The sequence below is a fragment of the Erinaceus europaeus genome, chromosome 20, assembly GCF_950295315.1.
Source record: "Erinaceus europaeus chromosome 20, mEriEur2.1, whole genome shotgun sequence".
In the NCBI taxonomy this organism is placed as follows: domain Eukaryota; kingdom Metazoa; phylum Chordata; class Mammalia; order Eulipotyphla; family Erinaceidae; genus Erinaceus; species Erinaceus europaeus.
In genome coordinates this window covers 30,268,730-30,290,892 of record NC_080181.1, presented here as the reverse complement: position 1 = coordinate 30,290,892, position 22,163 = coordinate 30,268,730, and the positions used below count along the sequence as shown (strand labels likewise).

General features: G+C 43.4%; 1 protein-coding gene and 1 long non-coding RNA gene across 4 annotated transcripts in view; one reads left to right on the top strand and one right to left on the bottom strand.

The window, feature by feature from the left end:
- The window catches only part of NTM (neurotrimin), a 1,300,688-nt gene that overhangs the window by 998,458 nt on the left and 280,067 nt on the right, over positions 1-22,163 (bottom strand). The gene's annotated exons all lie outside the window — the stretch shown is intronic.
- Positions 5,729-21,290, top strand: LOC132534918 (uncharacterized). The gene is made up of 3 exons (XR_009546675.1): positions 5,729-6,247; positions 11,161-11,214; positions 21,130-21,290. It is a non-coding gene; the product is annotated as an uncharacterized LOC132534918 (long non-coding RNA).

The following is a 22,163-nucleotide window of genomic DNA, read 5'->3' as shown; positions in this document are numbered from 1 at the left end:
TGTATGTCAAGGATATAGTAGTTCTCTGTCTATGTGTGTGAAAGGGAGAGAGAGAGAGCTGTGTATATGAGGCTCGTGTACCCAAGAGGTGTGCACAAAAGATTTTTCCGCAAAGGCCATGAGAAAAGGAGTAGTATAGAGTGTCCTTTACTGTGTATTCATAAACCTAGGACAAGAAGGTGCTGAAAGCAAGATGGCAGGATGGGTTAGGAGTAAATGACCAGGAAGGAGCAAATCATTTGGCTTTCATTGCCTTGTGCAGGGAGGAAGTAATCCCGGCAGTCCTGTTCTACAGACTCTGGTGTGAGCAAGCCAGGCCTGTAGTCACAAAACAGCTTTGGATTCCTACATGAATGTAGGGGAACAGCAGGTGGTAAACAGCCCAGAATGATAGTGCTAGCAGGAACTTCAAGACTATCTTTCCCAAACTCATCCCTCTCAGATGGGGAGTGTGTTTCCATGAGAAAAGACCTAGTCTGTCCAAAGTCACTTGGAATACGAGTGGCCAAGCATTCAGGAGCAAATACATTTTTTAAAATAATTTTTCTACTAGGGTTATAACTAGGGTACCTGCATGACCTCACTGCTCTGTGCAGTCATTTTTTCCCTTTCCCCTTATTAAACCCTGAGTGACAGAGAGAGATGGAAAGGAGGGTAGAAGGATACACAGAAAAGGAGAGACACTGTAGAACCAATCTGCCACTCATAAGGCATCCCTCCTGCAGTCTCACTTATGTAGTGGCCAGAGCTGGAAACTAGGTTCATATGCACTCTGCCAGGTAAGCCACCTGCTGAACCTCATCAACATATGTTTGGAAGTCATTACTCCTCTCTCTTGCTGTCTCAGTAAAATGCCTTGCTTCAAACATACAACACACAGCACCAGCTCACACTGGTCTGTCTCTCAAAGTCCATCCAACAGTGAATGTCTGTCCCTCATTTAGCAAGGATTACACACCGCCCTAAATTATATTCTCACTTGAGCTATCTTCCCAAACAAGAAAGGGGAACTTGTCTTCTATTTCTTTGTATACCCATAGCACCTGGCCCAATGCCCTGGCCCAAAATAGATACATACAAACATGTTAAATATTTGATGTTTGGTAAAATCCTACCAGGACTGAATATTTAGTCTTGACCTTTCCTACTCTTTTTGAATGTCTACTCTTGTTGCAGGTGGAATCACATTGCTCAGATGTCAGATCCCTCTGGCTAGAGTCAGGTTTTATGTTCCTGTGCTACCTAGCCCCAACATCTATATAAAATAGACCAAAAGGCAAATATTCCTGTTCCCTAATTCAAAAGGCCTTGTGGTTTTTTACTTGGTGGTACTATTGTTATAAACCATATTGTGGGGAAATTTAGTGCAGATTAAGAGAAATGGATTTAAATACAAACCACCTTGGATTTGTATCCTGAACATTCAATTTATTCATTGTGGCTTGGGTTGAACAGTAATAGTTTTTTATAAGCATAAGTCCTTGGTTTCTTCACCAGTGAAATGGGGGTATAATATGTATATGTATATGTATATGTATATGTATATGTATATGTATATGTATATGTATATGTATATGTATATGTATATGTACATATCCACTGCTCCCTGGTGGCCATTTTTACCTTTTTATTCTTTCTCTTTATTTTTTACTTGATAGGACAGAAAGAAATTCAGAGCGGAGGGAGATAGGAAGGGAGAGAGAGAGACACCTGCAGACCTGCTTCAGAAATCATGAAGCTTCCCAAACCCTACAGGTAGGGAGCGAGACTTGAACCCAGGCCGTTAAGCATGGCAATGTGTGTGCTTAAGCAGCTGCACCACCACCTGGCCCCCTTAAAATAATTTTTATGTTAGTAATTTAATATTGGTGTACAAAGTCATCAAATTTTAGGAACATCTGAAATATATGTGTAGAAATCACTCCAGCACATAAAGTTCTTCTGTCTGTCCCCTCTAATAAGTACCATCATATTCACAAAGTGTAAAGGCAGTTTGGGTATTATTTTTTTTAACAAGTCTGGATGCTTTTGCTATATATATGTCGCATAGGAGTAAAAACATCCTGTAGCTAGGTGTCTTTCACCTCTTTACTTATTTCACTTATTTCCTTCACTTCACTTTACTTAGTGTAGTGACCTCCAGCTCCATAAAATGGGTAGTACTTTTAATGTCTGGGTCATACAGTGATCTAGACATTGAGTAAAGCAGTGCATATAAAAATAGTATCTGGCACACAGCAAGCTTCCCATAATGGCTGCCTTTCTGAGACTTTGCCTTAATTCATGCTCAATTTTGGGTAATTCTACTCATTAACCTCCTCCTAAAGATAGTGATTTGGGATAATCTTTTTCACCTTTCATTTTCCCACCCCTGAACTTGTTTGATCTCTGCCCACCTCTTCTTTGATAACTATTATGCTTCTTTCTGTGCTGGTCCTGTTCTGACCTATTTCATTCCATGGCTTCTTATGCATTGTCATGTAAGAGCTGAGTCCTATACTGACTGCGGGGAATGCATAGATACAATTCCATTTGCATGTGGATGTGGCCTGAAGCCAGGATGAGGGAAAGAAGAAGAGGAGGAAAAGGAAGAACCAGCTGAGCCAGGAGAGACGAAAAAGTTAGGACCGATTCACCTCAAAAAGTCATTTTAGATGAGTAAGAGTTTTGCATCTCTTCATCTTGGAATTTGGGTAAAATGTCCAAGTTGGAGACAGCAGAGGGAGTTTACATGACCTTTCCAGATGAATCTGGGATATCTGGAATTCTGCATTAAATGGTGCACAGGTGGCAAGTAAGAAGTGCTCCCCCCACAAACTCCCACCTGCCACTACTTCTACTCTGCAGAAAAGAGCTCATGGGAGAGGTGGCCTGGGCACCTGTTATGGGCAGGAAGCCACTCAGTTCTTCTGCAAAGGTCCCATCTGCCCTTCATCTGTCCTTGAACTCAAGCCCAAAGGTGGGTCTGTAAATGTCTCCAGAAGCAAACTTGCCCCACAATGCCTAAGAGATCATGTCAATTGCAATCAGCCACCAGTGTGGGTTCCCCCAGCCAGGCCAGCTGGCAGGAAGGCTGCCAAGAAAACAGATCTGAGGAAAGAATTCTCAATCACATTTACATGTGTTTGGTGCAAAAAAAGGAAAGGAAGGGGGAGAAAAACCCCTCCGGAATGTAAAGAGAAAGTCACTAACTAATCTACCAGGAAGTAAAAAAAAAAATAGAAAAAGAAATGTCAACCACAGATTTGTCTCAGATGTTGTCAAACTACTGTCCTTAAAAGCTCTGCTTCCCTGTCTTACTCCTCCTCCTCCCATCCATCCAATTGCCCAAAGAAAGTCACTAATTTTGCCTTAATTTGTGCCTTGGTTGCTAGAACAAAACAGAACGTCACTGCAGCTTCCCTCCTCGCCCCTCCTTTTGGACCCTCAACAGCTGCGTTTTCTCAATGGCCTGATAGAGCCCTTTCTCTGCTATAACTCCCTATTCTTTGCCAAGCTGATCCCATGTACCAGACCTAGGAGGCCATCATTGTTGGTGTGTGTGTGTGTGTGTGTGTGTGTGTGACTAGGAGACAGTCACTTCATATTGGCACCAGCATTTGCCTTCAGCTCTTAGAATGGGGAGTGGGGGAGTATGCAGACTCAGAGTCTGAGGCAGAAAAGAGAGGAGAAAAAAAAGGAAAATGACCTAGCCTCGGGGTGACACAAGCTGGAATCTGGCAAAATTACAGCTCTCTTAGGCATCCTGCCAGGACCCTGGGGTAGTAACAAATTTCTGTATTGATAGCATTTCTTTTTCAGGAGGAAAAAATAAACAGGCACAGCACTGTTACTTCCTCCCAGTTGAATCCTTTTAGAATAGCAGATGACAGATTGTTTCTCTGTTGCGTACTAATGTGACAAGGGGCTCTGCTTCTCAGATTCAGCGCTGGCTGGAGTCAGATGAGGGCCGGCCTTCACTTGCCTCTCTTGAGGGAAGCTAATTTCACTTCCCTCTGGTGGCCTCCACTCCTGCCTCTCCCAAGAAGGAAGAGTTCTGCAGGGTTTCTAATTAATCTCTGTAAATTGCTCTGTGATTTTGGGATGTTGAGACAAAATATTATTAGAAAAGTGCTGGCTGGGCAAATCACGCACCATAGAAGTTGGAAGCTGGTGAGCTCATGTATCCCATTGCAATGATTGGGAATGGTCACACATGGCTTTATGTGATGGGCACATCATATGTTTTTTTTTTATTTTACTATTTATTTATTTTTATTTTTTAATTCTTTCCCTTTTGTTGCCCCCATTGTTTATCCTTGCCATTGTTATTATTGTTGTTGTTACTGCTGTCATTGTTGTTGGATAGGAAAAAGAGAAATTGAGAGAGGAGGGGAAGACAGGGAAAAGGGAAGAGAAAGACAGACACCTGCTGACCTGCATCACCATCACCACCTGTGAAGCGAACCCCTTGCAGGTGGGGAGCCAGAGCCAGGGAGTTCGAACCAGGATCCAGATGCAACTCAGGGTGGATGTCAGCAGAGGGAGTTGCCAGCTAAGTCACAGGGCTTTCTGCTTGTGATAGTCACACTCATGGAATTCCTTAAAAAGACTGGAATCTCTGTGTTTCACATTCTGCTAGGGTGGCCTTCCTCCCTCTACACTTAACATTTAGTACAGACTACTTGTTCCTGATTTGGGCCCAACCATCTTCTTAGGCACAAGTGATGGGATTGATGGGGTAGTGGTAGGGTGCCCATCCCCAATAGTGGCATCTAACTGGGGTCTCTTCGACACAGATATTCATTGATCTAACCAGTGAGACAAAAAAGCATATTCTAGGGTTTATCTATGAGATTTAGACAATCAAAGCACTGAAAATATCCCAAAGTTACTTAGGAAAAACAACCCTTGAGCTTTTAACCCCACTTCTAAATGTACTTTGTTTCACTGCATTTATTTCATTTTAATTTCTTTACCGAAGTACTGCTCAGTCCTGGTTTATGATGGTGTAGGGGACTAACCTAGGACTTCAGAGCCTCAGGCCTGAGAGTCTTTGGCATAACCATTTTAATGTCTTCCCTGCCCTCAGTCCCACTTCTGATATCATGCTGGCCCATGCATGAGGATTTAGCTAGAAGTTGCTGCCTCAAGTCTGTTGCATGACATAGGCAGAGCTAGGCCTAATTCTCTCTCTGAGTTTCCATAAGCCTCACATAGCTATCAATCCACACTTCCTAGGATATTTGGTGGAGTAACTAATTAATGATTAAATAATGCTCTTTGAGCAGTGTCTGAGTGTGAGGTGAGATAACTCTTTTGAGTTGCGCATTTTACCAGAGTGGTTTCTGTGGAAGCATATGACCTTCGAAAGAAAAATATCCAATTACCACAGTTGGTTGATTATTTCACACTAAAACATTGTTAACACAGACATTTTCCCTTAATATTTGATGAAGAAGATATCTGAGACTGATTTAATATTTTAATATCTATTTGCAACTAGGACTAAAGAATTAGATAATAGAAAGTGTGTGTGTGTGTGTGTGTGTGTGTGTGTGTGTGTGTGTGTGTGTGTGTGTTCTGGGGGAATGTTGGGTGTGGGAGGTACTGTAATGAGGCTTCAGATTTCTCTGAAATGAGTTAAATCCAGGGCACAGGGAAACCATTCTGTACACTTGGAAGGCCTTCAGGATAGAATTCAGCTTAGGGATCTGGATTCAACTAGAAAACCAGAGAACATAATCCCTTCTCTTGGAACTGAGGATCCGAGAGCTGCTCTCCATCCCCTCTTCCAAAGCACTGTGGAAATGGCTTCGTAACGCACCCAGGTAATCAAAGAGCGCCAGGGAGATGGCACTCATGAAGAGAGGAACATTTCTAACAGCAGAGGAGCCTTGGGAACCATTGTCCTAAAGGAAATCCCTTCCCTCAGGTTCCCTTAGAAGCCCAGTTCAAAGAAAGCCTGGGCGGCAGCTTACAATCTGAAAAGGAAAAGTCAGGCCTGTAGAGCCTGAGACACAAGGAATCCCAGGAGCCTGGTTCTGAAGCAATTACCCCTGTGCTGGCCTGTGCCTGAGAGGAGGCTGCTTTTCTTGATTTCTGAGGCATCTGGCCAACAGAAATGAGGTGGCTGAGGTGATTATGACATTGATTATTACAAATGCCATCGATGTATAAATAATTTGAGTATGGACTCTCCACCCACTGGGAACTACACCTCAGTGCTTTGGAGGCATGAATGAACTGCTCTTCTCACCAAACTGAGGTAAGTAATATCCCTTTCTCAGGTGATAAAAATAGAGGTATTTCCAGAATGAAAAGAAAAGCAACGCAAAGGTAGTGAGTGGTGATGTTTAAGTTTACTGCTCTATTTTGTTGTTGTTGTTTTTTTAAAAAAGCTCCATACATCCAGTGAGGCCCAGGACTAGAAGAAGACTGAGCTGGCCTTCCTGCTTTCTCCCTGGCTCTATAAGAAGGGTGGTGTTAGTCATGTAGACTCTAGTCAATGTTTTTACCCCTTCAGCCTGTTCCTGGTGCTCATTTAAATAAGATTTTACAGTATAGGACATTCTCAAAGGTTATAAATTCTAAGGCATTAGCTTTTGAATTTTAGGAGCTGAGGCAGAACTCATCCTGACTAAAAGTCATGGAGCAAGGAGTTGAGGTGGGTGGGCAGGAATCGGTGGATGAGCCTACCCTAGCAGACTTTTGATTTGCAGAGTTAAGGATCAGAGTCCACTCTAGGAGTGGGCTTGCAGATCACCAGACTAGATAGGTTCTACATAAAAGGATGAAAGCTGTGGGCAAGGGTTTTTGTGGGCAAAGTCATGGGAAGTGAGAAGTGAGGACGGCTCAGGCGGTTAGACTGTCTCCTTTGACAAAGTAAGGGGGATAGATAAAGGGCAGGATGGGATTCATTCAGAGAAGATTCTGGAGTGGGGAGGGCCTCAGGAGAGGTCATGAGTGATGACATCAGAAGTTTGAATTCAATATCTGGGGCCTCATTAAGATTTCTCCCCTGCCCTGAAGCAGTTACCATCCTGTGGGCATGCCTTGCTAGGGGAGCAAAAAGAACAGTGTCAACATGTGTGCACAAAAAGGCAGATGTGGAGGACACAGTCAGAAATGTCTGAGAGGTCAGGGAGGCCTGAGCAGCCTTTAGCAGTGAGCAAAGATTGAGTGTCTATGAAGAAAAGTCTGGAGACTCAGAAACGTGTGATCTCTAGCAGGTTCTGTCCACCAAAAGGCCAAGAGCTGGTTGAGAAGTGTGAATAGGAAGACAAAGCATGGAATAGAAGACTGAAAATCAGAGATTTTCCAGAATGAAACCGTTATACTCTATAATTATACATGTGCCATACCCAATGACCTGTATTCTTCTAGCAATGTCTAGGGACCCATATATATTTTAAATATTTTAGCTTCCGAGATCAGACGAGATCAAGCGTGTTCAGGGTGGTATGGCCGTAGACTATTTTAAATATTTTATTTATGTACTCACTGATTTATTAGATAGAGACAGACAAAAAGGAATTAAGAGGGAAGTGGGGGGTAGAGAAGGAGAGATGCCTGCAGCACTACTTCAGCTCTTGTGAAGTAGCAGGCACCAAGGGGGCTTAAACCCAGCCCTTGTGCATTGTAATATATGTGTTCTACCAAGTGAGCCACCGTTCAGTCCCCATAAGTTATCACATTTATGTTAGAGGGCATATATATATATATATATATATATACATATATATACATATATATATATTAATGCACCACCAAAGTGTCAATGCTTTGGGATGACTTATTTTTTCCAGTTAGGAAGAAAGAAACAAAAAATGAGATAAGAGAAGGAAAAACAATACAGCACTAAAACTTCCTCCAGTGCTGTGGGGCTAGATTTAACTTGGCCCTGTTCTCCCATTTACTGTTTCCCTTGCCCCATAATTCTGCTTATTTACTGACCAGGTGTAGTGCTTTTATTTATTTATTTATTTTATTGCCACCAGGATTATTGCTGAGGCTTAGAGCCAACACTAAGAATCCACCACTCCCAGTGGGCCTTTTTTTCCCCCCTTCTTTTTCTTTCTTTCTTTCTTCCTTCCTCTCTTTCTTTCTTTTTTGGCCTCTAGGGTTATTGCTGGGGCTTGGTGCCAACACCATGAATCCACTGCTCCTGGTGGCCATTTTTTCCACTTTATTAGATAGGATAGAGATAAATTGAGAGTGGAGGGGGATATAGAAAGGGAGAGAGACAGAGAGACACCAGCAGACCTGTTTCACTGCTCCTGAAGTGTCCTCCTTGCAGGTTGGGAGTGGAGCTTAAACCTTGATCCTTGTGCTGGTCCTTGTGTGTAGTACTACTATGTGTGCTTAACTGGGTGCACCACATCCTGCCTTCCCTTCCTTCCTTCTTTCTTTCTTTCTTTCTTTCTTTCCTTCTTTCTTTCTCTCTTTCTTTCTTTCTTTCTTTCTTTCTTTCTTTCTTTCTTTCTTTTTTTGATTGGACAGAGAGAACTTTAGAGGGAAAGAGGAGATTGAGAGGACCAGAGAAAGACAGACACTTGAAGACCTGCTTCACTTCTCATGAAGTGTCCTCCCTGCAGGGAGGAGCAGTGGCTTGAACCCAGGTCCTTGCACATGGTAGTGTGTACACTCAACCAGGTGCTTATCATCTCCGCCCGCCAAGTATAGCTCTTCCTAGCTAGCCTTTCGATGGCCTGCATGACTTCCAGAAGAGAAAATTTTTGCTACTTCACCTGTGAATGTCTTCCCAAGGATTCCTTTACAGACATCACAAAATCTAAATGCAATGGGACTTTAAAAAATTTCTGCAAGAAAGGCACATTTATGAATATGACTAATATAATGTAGAGAGTCAGAAGAAATGGTAACCTACATTTTTATTTCAGACACATGATAACAGAAATTGATGGCTCCGCTGTCATTTTGGAGTCTCTATGGGGTGGGGATGGTCAGGAAGTCTCTTGAACTACAAATTTCCCCTTTTCACCTTTCTCCTTCCATTCATTCTCCCCCATCTGCCAGATGACTCTACCCAAAAGAATCTGTTCTGTGAGCTCTCAGTCCAGGTCTACTTTGAGTTCTCATGAGAAACTGTGCCTGATCCTTCATTCTGTCTTCTAGATCTCTATTTTTCTGTGTCTATAGCATGATCTATATACAGCTAGCCACAGAGGGCAGGGGTGACAGGTGGGTGCGTATGGGCCAGATCACCGTCTGTGGCCTTACAATGCTGATGTGTAATCACAACTCAGCTATATACCGTAATGTGGCTATAAAGATCTCAGAACCACAGTATATGAGAGTTATGCCCGAAATGAAGTCCAATCTGCAATAAAGCAGCCAGCATTAACACCACAAATATGTGACAGCGGGCAGAGAAATGACTGATTGGGGATGTTTATAAATATAGGAAGTGAACTGCTGGTGGCATCCAATGGAGGGGGTTAGCAAAATGAAGACAGATGGCGGCCGATTAGCTCTCTCATTCCTTTATGGCTGCCAGTCTATATAGATGACTCCAGTGTTCATCAGACAGCCCTCCCAGTGGGGCCCTCCAGGTACGTAGCTGGCCAGCTCCACCTGCTGGCTTGGCCAAGAACTACAGATCTTTCTATAATGGCTCCTGCAATTGACCGCATGGACAGACATAATCCGTTCCAAAGATGGCATTAAAATATGGCAGCTGTGTCCAAAACCTGGGTTTTACTCAACTGTCTCTTAATAGTTTTCATTAAATGATAGAATAATATGTTTGGGGGGGGGAAGAAAAAAGAGACTGTAGAGATTTTCATCTAGCCCAATTTTTGAGCAGTGCAGACATGACTTCCCATTGTGTAGACCCCCCCAAAATCTATCTAATCTCAGATAGAAACTTCTATCTTTGACATTTCATCAACTTTGACTGAGGAATTATAACTGTTTCCTTGGAACATCTGTTTTCTGGTCTCTAGCAGCATATTGAGCAAGGATTAGCTTGTCCTCTTTCACAGAATAGTCCTGCAAATATGTGAAGAAGTACCTTGTCTGTGTGTGGACATGGCTTTGCTTCCCTCCAGGGCACATGGAAGGTTCTGAGGTCCTTGGCTCACACACACTGTTTTAACCTTTTAGCCTACCCAGGCCATTTCAGACCTTGAAAGGTGTGATGCATTGACTAGCCTGACACTCTGGGTATGGCCTGATATGTGATATGTAGTAATGCAGCATTATGTGAATGTTTTACTTTTATAAAAATTACAAAGGGGAAGGGCACATCACCCACACAGCTTGTAGGAAACATCAGTACTGTTCTCTCTTCTTCCTTTACAAAACTGCTAAAACTAAACTCTCCTTCAATCTCTCAGCCTTGTCCTAATTTCCACTGAGCTATGTCCTTGATCCCTTCATTACACTGATTTCCAATCTCTGTGCCCTATGAACCCTCAAAGCAGGGCTCATGGGATGTCATGGGAGTTTCTACCCAGTATTTGTCTCCCTAATCCATGCTGATCTCAAACAGAAGAGACTTAAAATGCATTAGACCAACATCTCAGGTTCCTTATCCTTGATTCATTGTTATTTGTTTTTTGGTTTTTGGGTTTTTTTTATTATGTAAGTTCTACTGTCCCTAAATCTAGATTTTCCCCTTTTAGATGGATCTGGTTACTGGTTCTCCTTCTTTCTTCTTGTAATGATCTTATTCAACATTCAGTTCTTGGATTTTTTTGCACAGGTGTCCTGCTATAATACTTTCAGCCTATTCTTCAGGTAAAGGATTGTCTTTCCCCTCCTTCCTCAGTCAAAATGCTTGCCTCTTAAAAAGCAAGTAAAATAAGGAATACCACAATGCATTATTTTTTAAAGTTTTTAAAATTATTTATTTATTTCGGATAAAGACAGAGAAATTGAAATAAGAGAGAGAGAAGGAGAGAGAGAGAGAGAAGGAGAGAGAGAGAGAGAGAAGGTGAGAGAGAGAGAGAGAGAGAGACCTGTTGCCTTCCTTTACCCTTCATGAAACTCCCCCCCTCCCCTGTAGATGGAGGCTGGAGGTTAGAACCTGGGACCTTGCATACTGTAATGTGTGTGCTCAGCCAGGTGTGCCTACCCGGGTTATTGCATTATTGAACTGCCTCTGTACAAGAGTTCAATGAGGTTGGTAACTGCAAGCATATTTCTATCTTTTAGGGGTAGAAACTGAGGCACAGAGAAGCTATGTAACTTGGCTTAAGTTCAGAGCTGGTAAGTAAGAGAACAGCTGTATACACTCCTGCATAGACTGAGCCTAGAGCCTGGGCCCTTATAGGCCATACATGTTGAATATCCTCAGAGAGCATGAATGAACGTTATTTTATCCAATTCCTTGTCAACCTAGAATGTTGTCTAGCTGAAACCCACCACAGTCTTCTGCAATGTCATTCTGTAGAACCCATGTTTTCATTGCTATTTCTCCCAGTTTATTGAAATAGGACTCAAATCCACCTGCAGGGTTCTCTGAAAGAACCTTCTGTATTTAGTTAGACCAGGCCTTCATCAAACCTCAGAATGACAGAAATCCACATGTGAATAATTTACTTTGGAACCTAATTACACCATATTGCATTTCCCTCCTTGTTAAATTTCATCATCTTCCATTTGGCCTGGTCCTCCAGCCTGACAAGATCTTTCTGGATTGAATCACCTTGATGAATTTGCTTTCCCTCCCAATTCCATGTCAACCGTAAATTTGAGAAGTGTCATCTCTACACCTCCGTCCAAATCCCTGATGGAAACAGTTAATGATACAGGACGTAGCCAATGTCCTCTGCATCCTGGAAGCCCACGATTTGACACTGATCAATCCCCTGTTCAGCACTTGTTGGCCATAGCTGTTCATTCACTTACAGATGCCCCTAGTTTCACTGGTATTTAGCAGGAAGTCCCTCATCATTCCGACAAAGCTATTACAAAAGACCTTACAAAACGAACACGTAAAACACAGATCTACTGTGCCTAGCTGCATTTGCCTGGGAGACATCGTGAACATAGGGAAAGTTTGTCTGACATAGCCACATATTTATAAATCTGAAAGTGGGAGTTCACTATACTTTGTGCTGTGCATTGTCGGACTCTAAAAAAGATGTCCATGGCTTCATTGCTTTGGGTTCTAAACTGTCACTGGTAGCTTCCTAGACTTCCCAAGTGGCTTTTCACAGGCTGTTCCTCTAGATGAAGGTGAATTGTGGCAGCTGTGACTTCATTCATTCTTAGAAGTTCCTCTATTCTGCATGTTACAGTACTCTTCTATTTCCCATCTAGTTTGGGATGCAAAGTAAAATTTGAGAACTCCTGCTCAAAAGAGAGAAAGCAATCTATCTGTCCAGAGCTGTGCTCAATTGTGCTGTATTGACTGGTGCTTGGGACATTCACTTTGTTAATAAAATCGAGACACCATTACCCACATTTGCTCTGTGCCTCACAGAGGCACTATAAGAGTTGATAGATAGCCTTAGGACAGAGCGACTAAGCAAGTCCATTATCGAAATGTACACATCTAAATGCCCAAAAGAATCCCTGTCATTTTTTTTTTTTTCCTGAGCGATCTGCTCAGAGGATGTTTTCCCCATCCCTGAACGTTTATTGAATGCCTCCTAGCTATGAGGTATTTTCCAACACACGATTTCTTCCAATTTGTACTACACTCCTATGGAAGGAGATGTGATTATTTCTATTTATTAATGATCAAGCTGACATGTAAAAATAAGTAAATAAAAGGTAGGGGAGATATAATTTACAGTCACACAGCCAGTAATCAACGGATCCAAAATTAAAACTCAGGTTTGATTGATTGGAGGTCCTTGAAATTGGCCTTTATATATACCATAAACAGGTATTAGTAGCAGTTTATTGAGAGTGGATATTTGATATTTTGAGTGTTTACAACGAGTATACCATGCTACGATATTTAAAAATATCTATTTCATTTTACTAAGAGATACAGAGAAAGACAGGAACAGAGAGCAGTGCTCTGCTCAGCTCTGGCTTATGGTGGTGCTAAAGACCGAACCTGAGACGTTGGAGCCTCAGGCACGAGAGCCTTTTGCAGAATCATTATGCTATCTACCCAGCCCTCCCTGCTAGGTATTTCATAAAGACTATTTCATTTAATCTCACCAAGTCAGAGTCATGCTGTTGGTGATATCATGGCACCCTATTTTGGAAAAGAAGATGAAGAAATCCCCCTCAGGGTCCCTCAGAAAGGAATTTACAGAGTTAGGACTCTCCTCCACAACTTGACTCCACAAACTGCTGTTTACAACCTCACTGCCATTCGCATATGGGCTCATGAGATTCTCAAACAGTGACTGAGGTAGGTGCAAAGCTCTGGGGAGCCTTGTCCTTCTCCAAGGTCTCTCCTGCTGGAATCTACTGTTAGAGAGCACACAGTTTTCCTCTTTAAGAAAGACTGATTTGATAGGGGCAGGCGGACTATGGTGCATCTGGTCAAGTGCACACCATGTGCAAAGATCCAGGTTCAAGCCCCAGCATCCCACGTGCAAGGGGGAAGATTCATGAGTGGTGAGACAGCACTACGGGAGTCATCTTCCCCTCCTCCATACTTCTATCTCCCCCACCCCTTCCAATTTCTCTCTTCTCTATCAATTAAATAAATATTAGAAATATTTATTTATTTATGAGGGAGAGAGAGAACCAGAGTATCATAATGCCATTCTAGGAATCCATCTCAGGACCTCATGCTTGAGAGTCTAATGGCTTATTCACTGCACCAGCTCCCAGGCTGCAGAGAACACCTTTTTGTTTTTTTAATTCTGAAAATCAGGCATTGTTTTAGATTTATGTGGAAGCAGTTGTCATCAGTTATTAACAGTACGGTGTGAAGCTGAAACTCTCTCCAATGCCTCTGCTTGACAGTAATACCTGGGACAGACCAGAGCAGAGAGACAGGTAAGCTTTGATAATTTTAGGGGACGAAGAATAGGGCAAAAGCTCAGAGGATGGGTGGAAGCAGGGCTGGGCAGTCGCTCCAAGTAGTTAGGACAGGGCACAAGAATAGGAGGGGACAGGCTTGGAAGGCAGGCTTTACCAGCAATGCATTCAGCTGTGGACTAATCCATGTCCTTTTGAAAGAGGACCCCCTCACATCCCTGCATCCTGCTGCTTCCTTTAGTCTTCTCCCCACTGTGCTGGAGAATAGTTCAGAAGGAGATGTAAGCTTGTAGACTGTGTAGCCAATGTGAAGAGAAGCGTGCTCTGAAGTGGGTGGGGGGTTTCAGAGGCCTCTATGGTCTGGTGGTGGGGGTGGGGGTTGGGGTGGGGGAAGGACAGCTCCCTCCCTCTTCTAATTGGCAAGAGCAGAAGGGGAAGGGAGGGAACAGGATCACAATGTCCCCCCACTCAACCCTGTCTTCCAGAGGCTGGCTTGCTGCTGAAGGGTATATTTCTATTGCTTATTGAGTAAGCAGGAGCATAACAGTCCTCAATGGCATCAGATAAGGAGCGGAAAGGAAATTTAACCCTGGTAATGTGAACAAGCTTTGCGTTTTTCCTTTCAGAGTATATTTTCCACTTGAGATAATTCTGCTGGAATCCACAGAGGATCCAGTGAGCCAAATGAGAGCTGGAGTATAAACGGACTCAAGAGGGGGGAGGAGAGAGACAGAGAGAGAGAGAGAGAGAGAGAGAGAGAGAGAGAGAGAGAGAGAATGGGGATGGGATGGGATGGGATGGGATGGGATGGGATGGGATGGGATGGGATGGGATGGGATGGGATGGGATGGGATGGGATGGGATGGTCTGCACAAAAGTGCCTGTATTTTTAACTTGCTGAAGATGGGTGCAGGGAGTGAGCTGGCATTCTTATGATTGTCAGCTCCTTAGCAACACCCAAATGACTGCTTCGGAACACTGTTAACACTGTTTTCCAGAAGTCACTCAGCTAGACTATAAGAAGAGATCCAGTACAAATAGGAAGAATGGACTGAGAGTTGCAGGAAGCTAGCTTTTGATTCAGTTGTCTGAACTATAAAGCTTATAGTGATCAAACAATGACTTGTGGATATTCCATTAAATATGATATTGAAATATACATGTACTGGTTTGTATGGTTTCAGTATTCTTGTTTTGTCATTACCAGGACTTTGCAGTCTGGGCAGACTTTGTCAAATCAGAATAGAGAGAGGGCCAAACACATTCAGTTGAGTGCATGTACACGTTACCACCATGCAAAAGGACCCGGACTTGAGCCCCTGTTCCCCACCTGCAGGGGCGGAGGAGATGCTTCATGAGCAGTGAAGCAAATTTTCAGGTGTCTATCTTCCTCTCTCTCTCTTTCTCTCTGTCTGTCTGTCTGTCTCTCTCTCCCCCCCTTTCTGCTCTCAATTTCTCTCTGCCTTACGAAAAAAACAAAAACAGAAAGAAAAAAGGGGGGGAAATGGCCACTAGGAGTCATGTATTAGTAGTACTGACACTGAGCCTGAGCAATAAACTCTATAACACACACACACACACACACACACACACACACACACACAGAGAGAGAGAGAGAGAGAGAGAGAGAGAGAGAGGTGCATCCAGTTGAGTACACATGTTGCACACAAGGACCCAGGTTCAAGCTTTTAATCCCCATCTGCAGGGGGAAAGCTTCATGAGTGGTGAAGCAATGCTGCAGATATCTCTCTTTCTCTCCCTTCCCCTTTGATTTCTCTCTGTCTCTATTCAAATAAGTATATAAGTAACATATTTAAAAGATTTACTTAAATAAAAAAAAGAAATAGAGAGACAGGGAGAAAGAGAGACACCACAGCACTGAAGCTTCCCCTTTGCCATTGTGTGTCTATCTGGGATACCAGAAGTTCGAAGCTGACTTCCTAATATGACATGCAGGCAGCCTGCAGGTAAGATCTGTTGCCAGTCTCACAATCTCAGTATTCTGACATGACTACTGGAAAGAGCAACATCAAACATCTATCTGTGTTTTCTGGTATAAATCAGATAGTTCCTGTGTTCCAGAAACGTTGTCATTAGAAGAGAAAATAAAGCAAAACTTTATACCTAATAACATGTAATGTAAGAAGATCTTAGTGGGATTCATTAATGTTAAAGTGATCTTCCAGCTGCTGTGCATATGAAAATCTACAAGAATTGCTTTTTTTTTTTTTTTTTGCCACTGTAGCTATCACTGGGGCCTGGGGTCCACACTATAAACTATAAATCCACCACTCATGGTAACCACTTTTTCCTTTTCTTCTTCTTCTTTCTTTCTGTTTTATTGGATAGGGCAGAGAGTAATTGTGAGGGGAGGGGGAGACAGAGAGAGAAAGATAGACACTTACATACCTGCTTCACCATTCCAGAAGCTTTTCCCTTGCAGGTGGGGAGTGGTAGCTTGAACCTTGAGCCTTTCCTCATGATACTGTGTGTGCTCAGCTGGATACACCAAGGCCACCCCACCTCTTCAAAAATAAGCCTTAGAATCACAAAGTAAAATAAGTCGATGTGCATAGTTGTTTTTCCTAAGGTGCTGAAACAATCAATGGACATAGAGGACCTGGGAAGATGTTGCCAAAATTTTGTATGGATATTTGGGATGGTCTGAGACTCATGTTTCACTCAAGAGGGTGGAGTATGCAGTGATGCCATTTCCCAAATTGCAGTCACACCAGCCATTATGAAAGAAGAAAAGTAAGACTTTCAGGCCAGAGGCTCTGGGTCCCATTTTCAATCCCAGCCTCACCATAAGCCAAATCTGAGCAGTACTCTGGTTGTGCTTTCCATCTCTCTCTCTCTCTCTCTCTCTCTCTCATTAATGCCAAAATTACTAAACAAACAAACAAATAAAAGAACTGGGGGCCAGGCTGTAGTGTACCCGGTAAAGTGCACACAGCACAAAGCGCAAGGACCAGAGCAAGGATCCCAGTTCCAGCCCTGTACTCCCCATCTGCGGGGTGTGTGTGTGTGTGTGGGGGGGTTGCTTCACAAGTGGCGAAGCAGGTCTGCAGGTGTCTATCTTTCTCTCCCTCTTTATCTTCCCCTCCCCTCTCATTTTCTTTCTGTCCTATCAACAACAACAACAAATGTTCTTTTAAAAAAAATGGCCACAGGAGCAGTGGATTTGTTGTGCAGACACTGAGCACCAGCAGTAACCCTGGAGGCAAAATGACAATAGTAATAATAATAGAAAAAATGAAAGTTGACAGTTCAAGATTACTGGGATTTCAAAAGACTAAAGTAGAACATTAGTCTAGGACCTTCCTAGAAGAAACACACACACACATGCATATAATATATACAGTCACATGACATGTAGATTCTGACACCCCCATATCAGAATCCTACCCTAACACACATTTGCTGGAGCTAGGGGGAAGTCATGAGGAAATTTAATTTAAGGAAGAAAGAAAACCCACACACCTTCATCATTTAAATGTGCCCAGACCTGTTTGGTCTCTAGTAACCAAATCATATCTCCTGGCTCATTGAAGCAATGGGAAGATTCAGCTGTTTTCAGATGGAAAATGCTACTGACACTTTAGAAGAAACCACAGAGACTGGCAGCTCATCTTCATGGCCAAGATCTCAGAGAGTCTCCAGATTCTGAGTCTTTATGGAAAAAAATAAAAGGTGCCTGACCTTTCAGAGAAAGTCACCTTTGGGATATTATCCTGAGTCAGGAAAGATTGGGGAACAGAAAAGAAAATCACAGAAAGACAGAGAGGATTTCTGTAGGCTGAAATCATCTCGATTTATTTTCCTACAGCTTCTGCTGGAGTCTGCAGAGAGAGAACTGTTTTGGGAGAGCTGGCCCTACTTGGGAGAGGCATTTACCTACAAGGAAGCCTACAAGAAAGAGCAGAAGGCCTTGTTTCAGCTCCACAACTGGAAAAAACCAAAGAGACTAGTAATTAAATTGAGCCTGACCTGCTGCTTGGAAGTCCTGCCTTCCTTTTCTTGCCATATGCAAACCCCACACAGGCTAATTTATATTGGCTTTCTACTGTGAGGCACTTGACATAAAATACTTCATCTGTTCCTCTCTACCCTTCCACAAAAGCAGTTTTTTTTTTTTCCCTTCAAATGAACAAATGGAGGCTGGAGGATTTCATGACAAACAAGCAGACAGGATTTCACTCCCTATTTTCCTGGCTCCAAAGTCACTCTGGTAGGTCAGATTTTATTTCCAGAATGGGTCACAGGGTGCCTGGTTCCCATCAGAGGGGGTGAAGTTGACCATCAGTTCTCAAATACAGCAGGGAACAAGGTTCGTTGCTGTGGTCAGGTTTTGCCTGGGGTTCCTAGGACCCTATGGGAAAGAGGGGGTGTCCAGGCTGGAGTAGTGTCCCCTGATTGACTTCGTTTGACATCTGTACTGTGTTCCAAGTTACCACACCATTGGCTTATGGTGGTTCCAGTGACATTTGGGCTTAGAGCTGGGGGCCAGGCTGCGTGCCTGCCTGCCTGCCAGGAACCTGCTTCTCATTCCAGGCGCATCCAGGCCTGTTCCCCTTCATCAGCAGAAGAGTTGGGGAATCTTCCGATGCTGGTTTTCATCTCCTCTTGATTGGCCTCTCCAGCCATTTCAAAGACTTCTGCCAGCCAGCAAAAATGGTGTCACACCTTAATAGCCTCATTTCAAGGGCAATGTGGGCTTCTCAGATTCCCCAGGAGCCTTGGTGGTGGAGCTCTTTCTGAGCTGCCAGCTTTGTCTGTGTCACGTGCCTGTTTATTTGGGGAGTTGGTCTCGGAGAAGTCTTTCAGCGAGAGCCCCGTCATCCAAAGGGAAAAAGAAACATGCTCAACATGAGCCTTCGTGGCAGCTGGGATTTGTCACAGTGGAGGTCAGAGAGCACAGGCAAAGGGAGGGAGGAAGGAGTTGAGGGAGGACAGGATGGCAGTGGTGGGAAGGTAGTGGTTGATGGTTCTGGATATGTCTTTATCCCTGGGAGAAGAACAACAGGCCAGTGCTTGTTTGGGATGATAAGCATGTCTAGTCACTCTATGTGTCATAAAGGACTCTGGAACTCTGGTTTTGGAAAGATGCCCTGAACACATAAGCCAGAGTGTCACATCATCCACCAGGGCACCTCTGATCTGTCTGTATCCTGGGAAATCTGGGGCCCTCAGTGTCCTTTCTGGAAGATAGGGCTCTCTGCCTATGTCGCCAGACTGTCTGGACACCAACGAGCACACTTCCACATGCTTACCTGCTGCAGGAACATGCTGGGTGTAGCCAGGCAAGTATGCCTCCATGTGTACTGGTGTGTGTCTGTGAAATCACATAGGATCAGTTGGATTTGTTGGAAATAGGACCACTGGTATCTCACAGTGGCCTAATTTATTTATTCATGTATAAATAAATACGTTTAAATAAATATCTAAGTATATATAAAAATAACCGAGTTTATACATTATTTATTTATACAAACTGATCTTATTTATTTATTTTTGTGCCAAGGCTCTGTGTCTATATGATTCCCTCTTTCCTGTACTCTTTTATCCCCCCTTTAAGTAGAAGATTTATTTACTTGTTAGAGAGAGAGAGAGAGAAGGAGAGAGAGAGAGAGAGAGAGAGAGAGAGAGAGAGAGAGAGAGAGATCCAGAGCATCACTCTGGAACATTCGATGCTAGGGATTGAACTCAGGACCTAGCTCCTTTAAGCCCAATGATGTAGCCACTGTGTTACCTCCTGGATCACTACTTTTCCCTTTTAATTTCAGACAGAGATTGAGAAGCAGTGAGGAAAAAAGGGAAAAAAGCAGAGGTGGGAGAAAGAGAAAGACAAGGAAAGCCACCCCAGCATGGCTCCATCCTGCTTTGCTATTCTCCCATGTGATTCAGGGGGCTGGAATTTCTACACCTTGGTAAACTCTGTTCTCTACCTAGTGTGATATCTCTCGGTCACCTCTCTCTCTTTTTAAAAATCAAATTTAAGGTCATGTTTTGATGTTCTGTGCTCTCCCGAAGACAAAAAGTGGATATGCAGAACAGCTCTGGTCACACAGCGAGACAAGTGTTCATAATTTCACACATGCACGCTTCCCAAAGCACCTTACCACAGAGGAGTTGTCTGCACTGAGGCATGTTTGTGACCTAGTTCTGAAAGGTGAGCCCTGTGTGGCTCTAATTCAATAGTATAGGCTACAGACAACAGTTCTGTAGCATTGGCAGCAGAAGGGGAGACAGGAACCCCTCTTTCCCTATCCACCATGTGCTCTTTCGCAAAGCACACAAGGAAGAACAAAGCAGCTTCCTGGGCCCTGGGACCTAGCACAGCTTCTCAGGGCTAGCCTCTCCTCTGATGTTGGGGCTAAGGAAGATTATGTGTGTGAGGGAACACAGCTCTCCAAAAGGTCTCTGATCTCCCTCTCAACAACCCTATGTGAAGCTTTCCTCCTAAAATTTCATCTCCAGGGGGCAAAAGTGCTGAGTATGGGAACTGGAGGGTGACCTGGTGGCATTTCCAGGTAGATGACCTTGAACAAGAGGCTCAGACTTCCTGAGAAGCCTCTGATGTCTCAGTAAATTAGAACAGGTGCAACACCTACTCTGCATGACTCTCTCTTCTTCCCTCCCCCCAACCTTTAAATTTATTTATTGTATTGTCACCACATTTATCATGGGGCTCTTTATCTGCATGATGAATCCACTGCTCCTGATGGCCATTATTGTCCCTTTTACTAGACAAGACATAGAGAAACTGAAAGGGGGTAGGGGGAGAGAGAGGAAGAGAGAATGACAGACACCTGCATTCACCGCCCTGCAGGTGAGGAGCAGAGGCTTAAACCTGGGTTCTTGAATGTGTGCTCAACTGGCATAGTACTACTAGCCCCTATTTTTCTTTCCCTCCCTCCCTCCCTCCCTCCCTCCCTCCCTCCCTCCCTCCCTCCCTTCCTTCCTTCTTTCCTTCCTTCCTTTCTCTCTCTCTCTTTTTCTTTCTCACCTTTCTTTCTTTTTTCCATCTATCTTGTTTTCCCTCCCTCCTTATCTCTCTCTTTTCACATCTCTCTCTCACATACTTTTCCCTCCTTCTTGCCTGCCTGCCTTCCTCCCTTCCTCCCTTCCTTCCTCCCTCCCTCCCTTCCTTCCTTCCTTCCTTCCTTCCTTCCTTCCTCCCTTTCTTCTTTCCTTCCCTCCCTCCCTCCTCCCTTCCATTTCCTACAGATGCATACAACTCATCAGTTGCAGAGCTTGGAGCCTTGCAGTTTCACCTCAGGAGGGGGAGAGAGATCTTGTTCTGCTCTTGATTTCACTTCTCCATTCAACCTCTTATCAAAACCACAGGTAATTAGTTATCTAATTGCTCATGCTTACAGAGGACCTAATATGTGCCAGGCAGTGTTTGAAGCATTTTACCTCATATTAACCACTGGGCGGGGGCACTGCTGTTTCCTCTACTTAAAGCATCAATGATAGGAGGCACAGAGCATCTCCGTCACTTGCTCAAGACCACACAGAAGAACAGAAAATTTAGCAGTCTGGTTCAAAAGCCATTGCTCTTATCCATGGACTACATAATTATGTAGACTTAATTACATTTTTAGTAGCTGTGTTCTTTAATACCCTGCTCTTAAACACATGGAGCTAATTTAAAGAAGTCAGACACCAAGAATCCCAGCCTGTCCACATATATGTCCATCACAGATTCCACATATAGAGACAGTCTGGAATAGGCTTTATATTACTTAGCAGGACCCATCCCTTTAATGTATGAACTGGATTGTTCTTTTTTTTTTTTTTTTTTAACTATCCTTCCTTTTATTTTGTTGTTGTCAGGGATTCATTGCTTTGTGGTGATTTTTTTCAGATGGTGAGAAAGAGACAAGCAGTGAGAGAAAGAAAGAAATTAATCATAGCAGTGAAGCTCCCTTCAGTGCTGTGAGGGGCCAGGTGCACTACTCAAGTGAGATATTTTGCTGGCCCTGACTGGATGGGTATTATTAGTTTTTAAAATATATATTTTATTATTTTAATGTTAATGAGAGAGAGGGAGAGAGAGAGAGAGAGAGAGAGACCCACTAGAGCACTGCTCCACTCTGGTTTATGGTGCTGTGGGGAATTGAACCTGGAATTTTAGAGCCTCAGGCATGAAAGTCTTAATGCATAAGCATTATGCTATCTCCCCTGCCCTGTTCTTTGTACTTTCTGAGTCTACAGCACCTGCCATAGAACAGATAGTCCTGTGCGCTGAATGAATG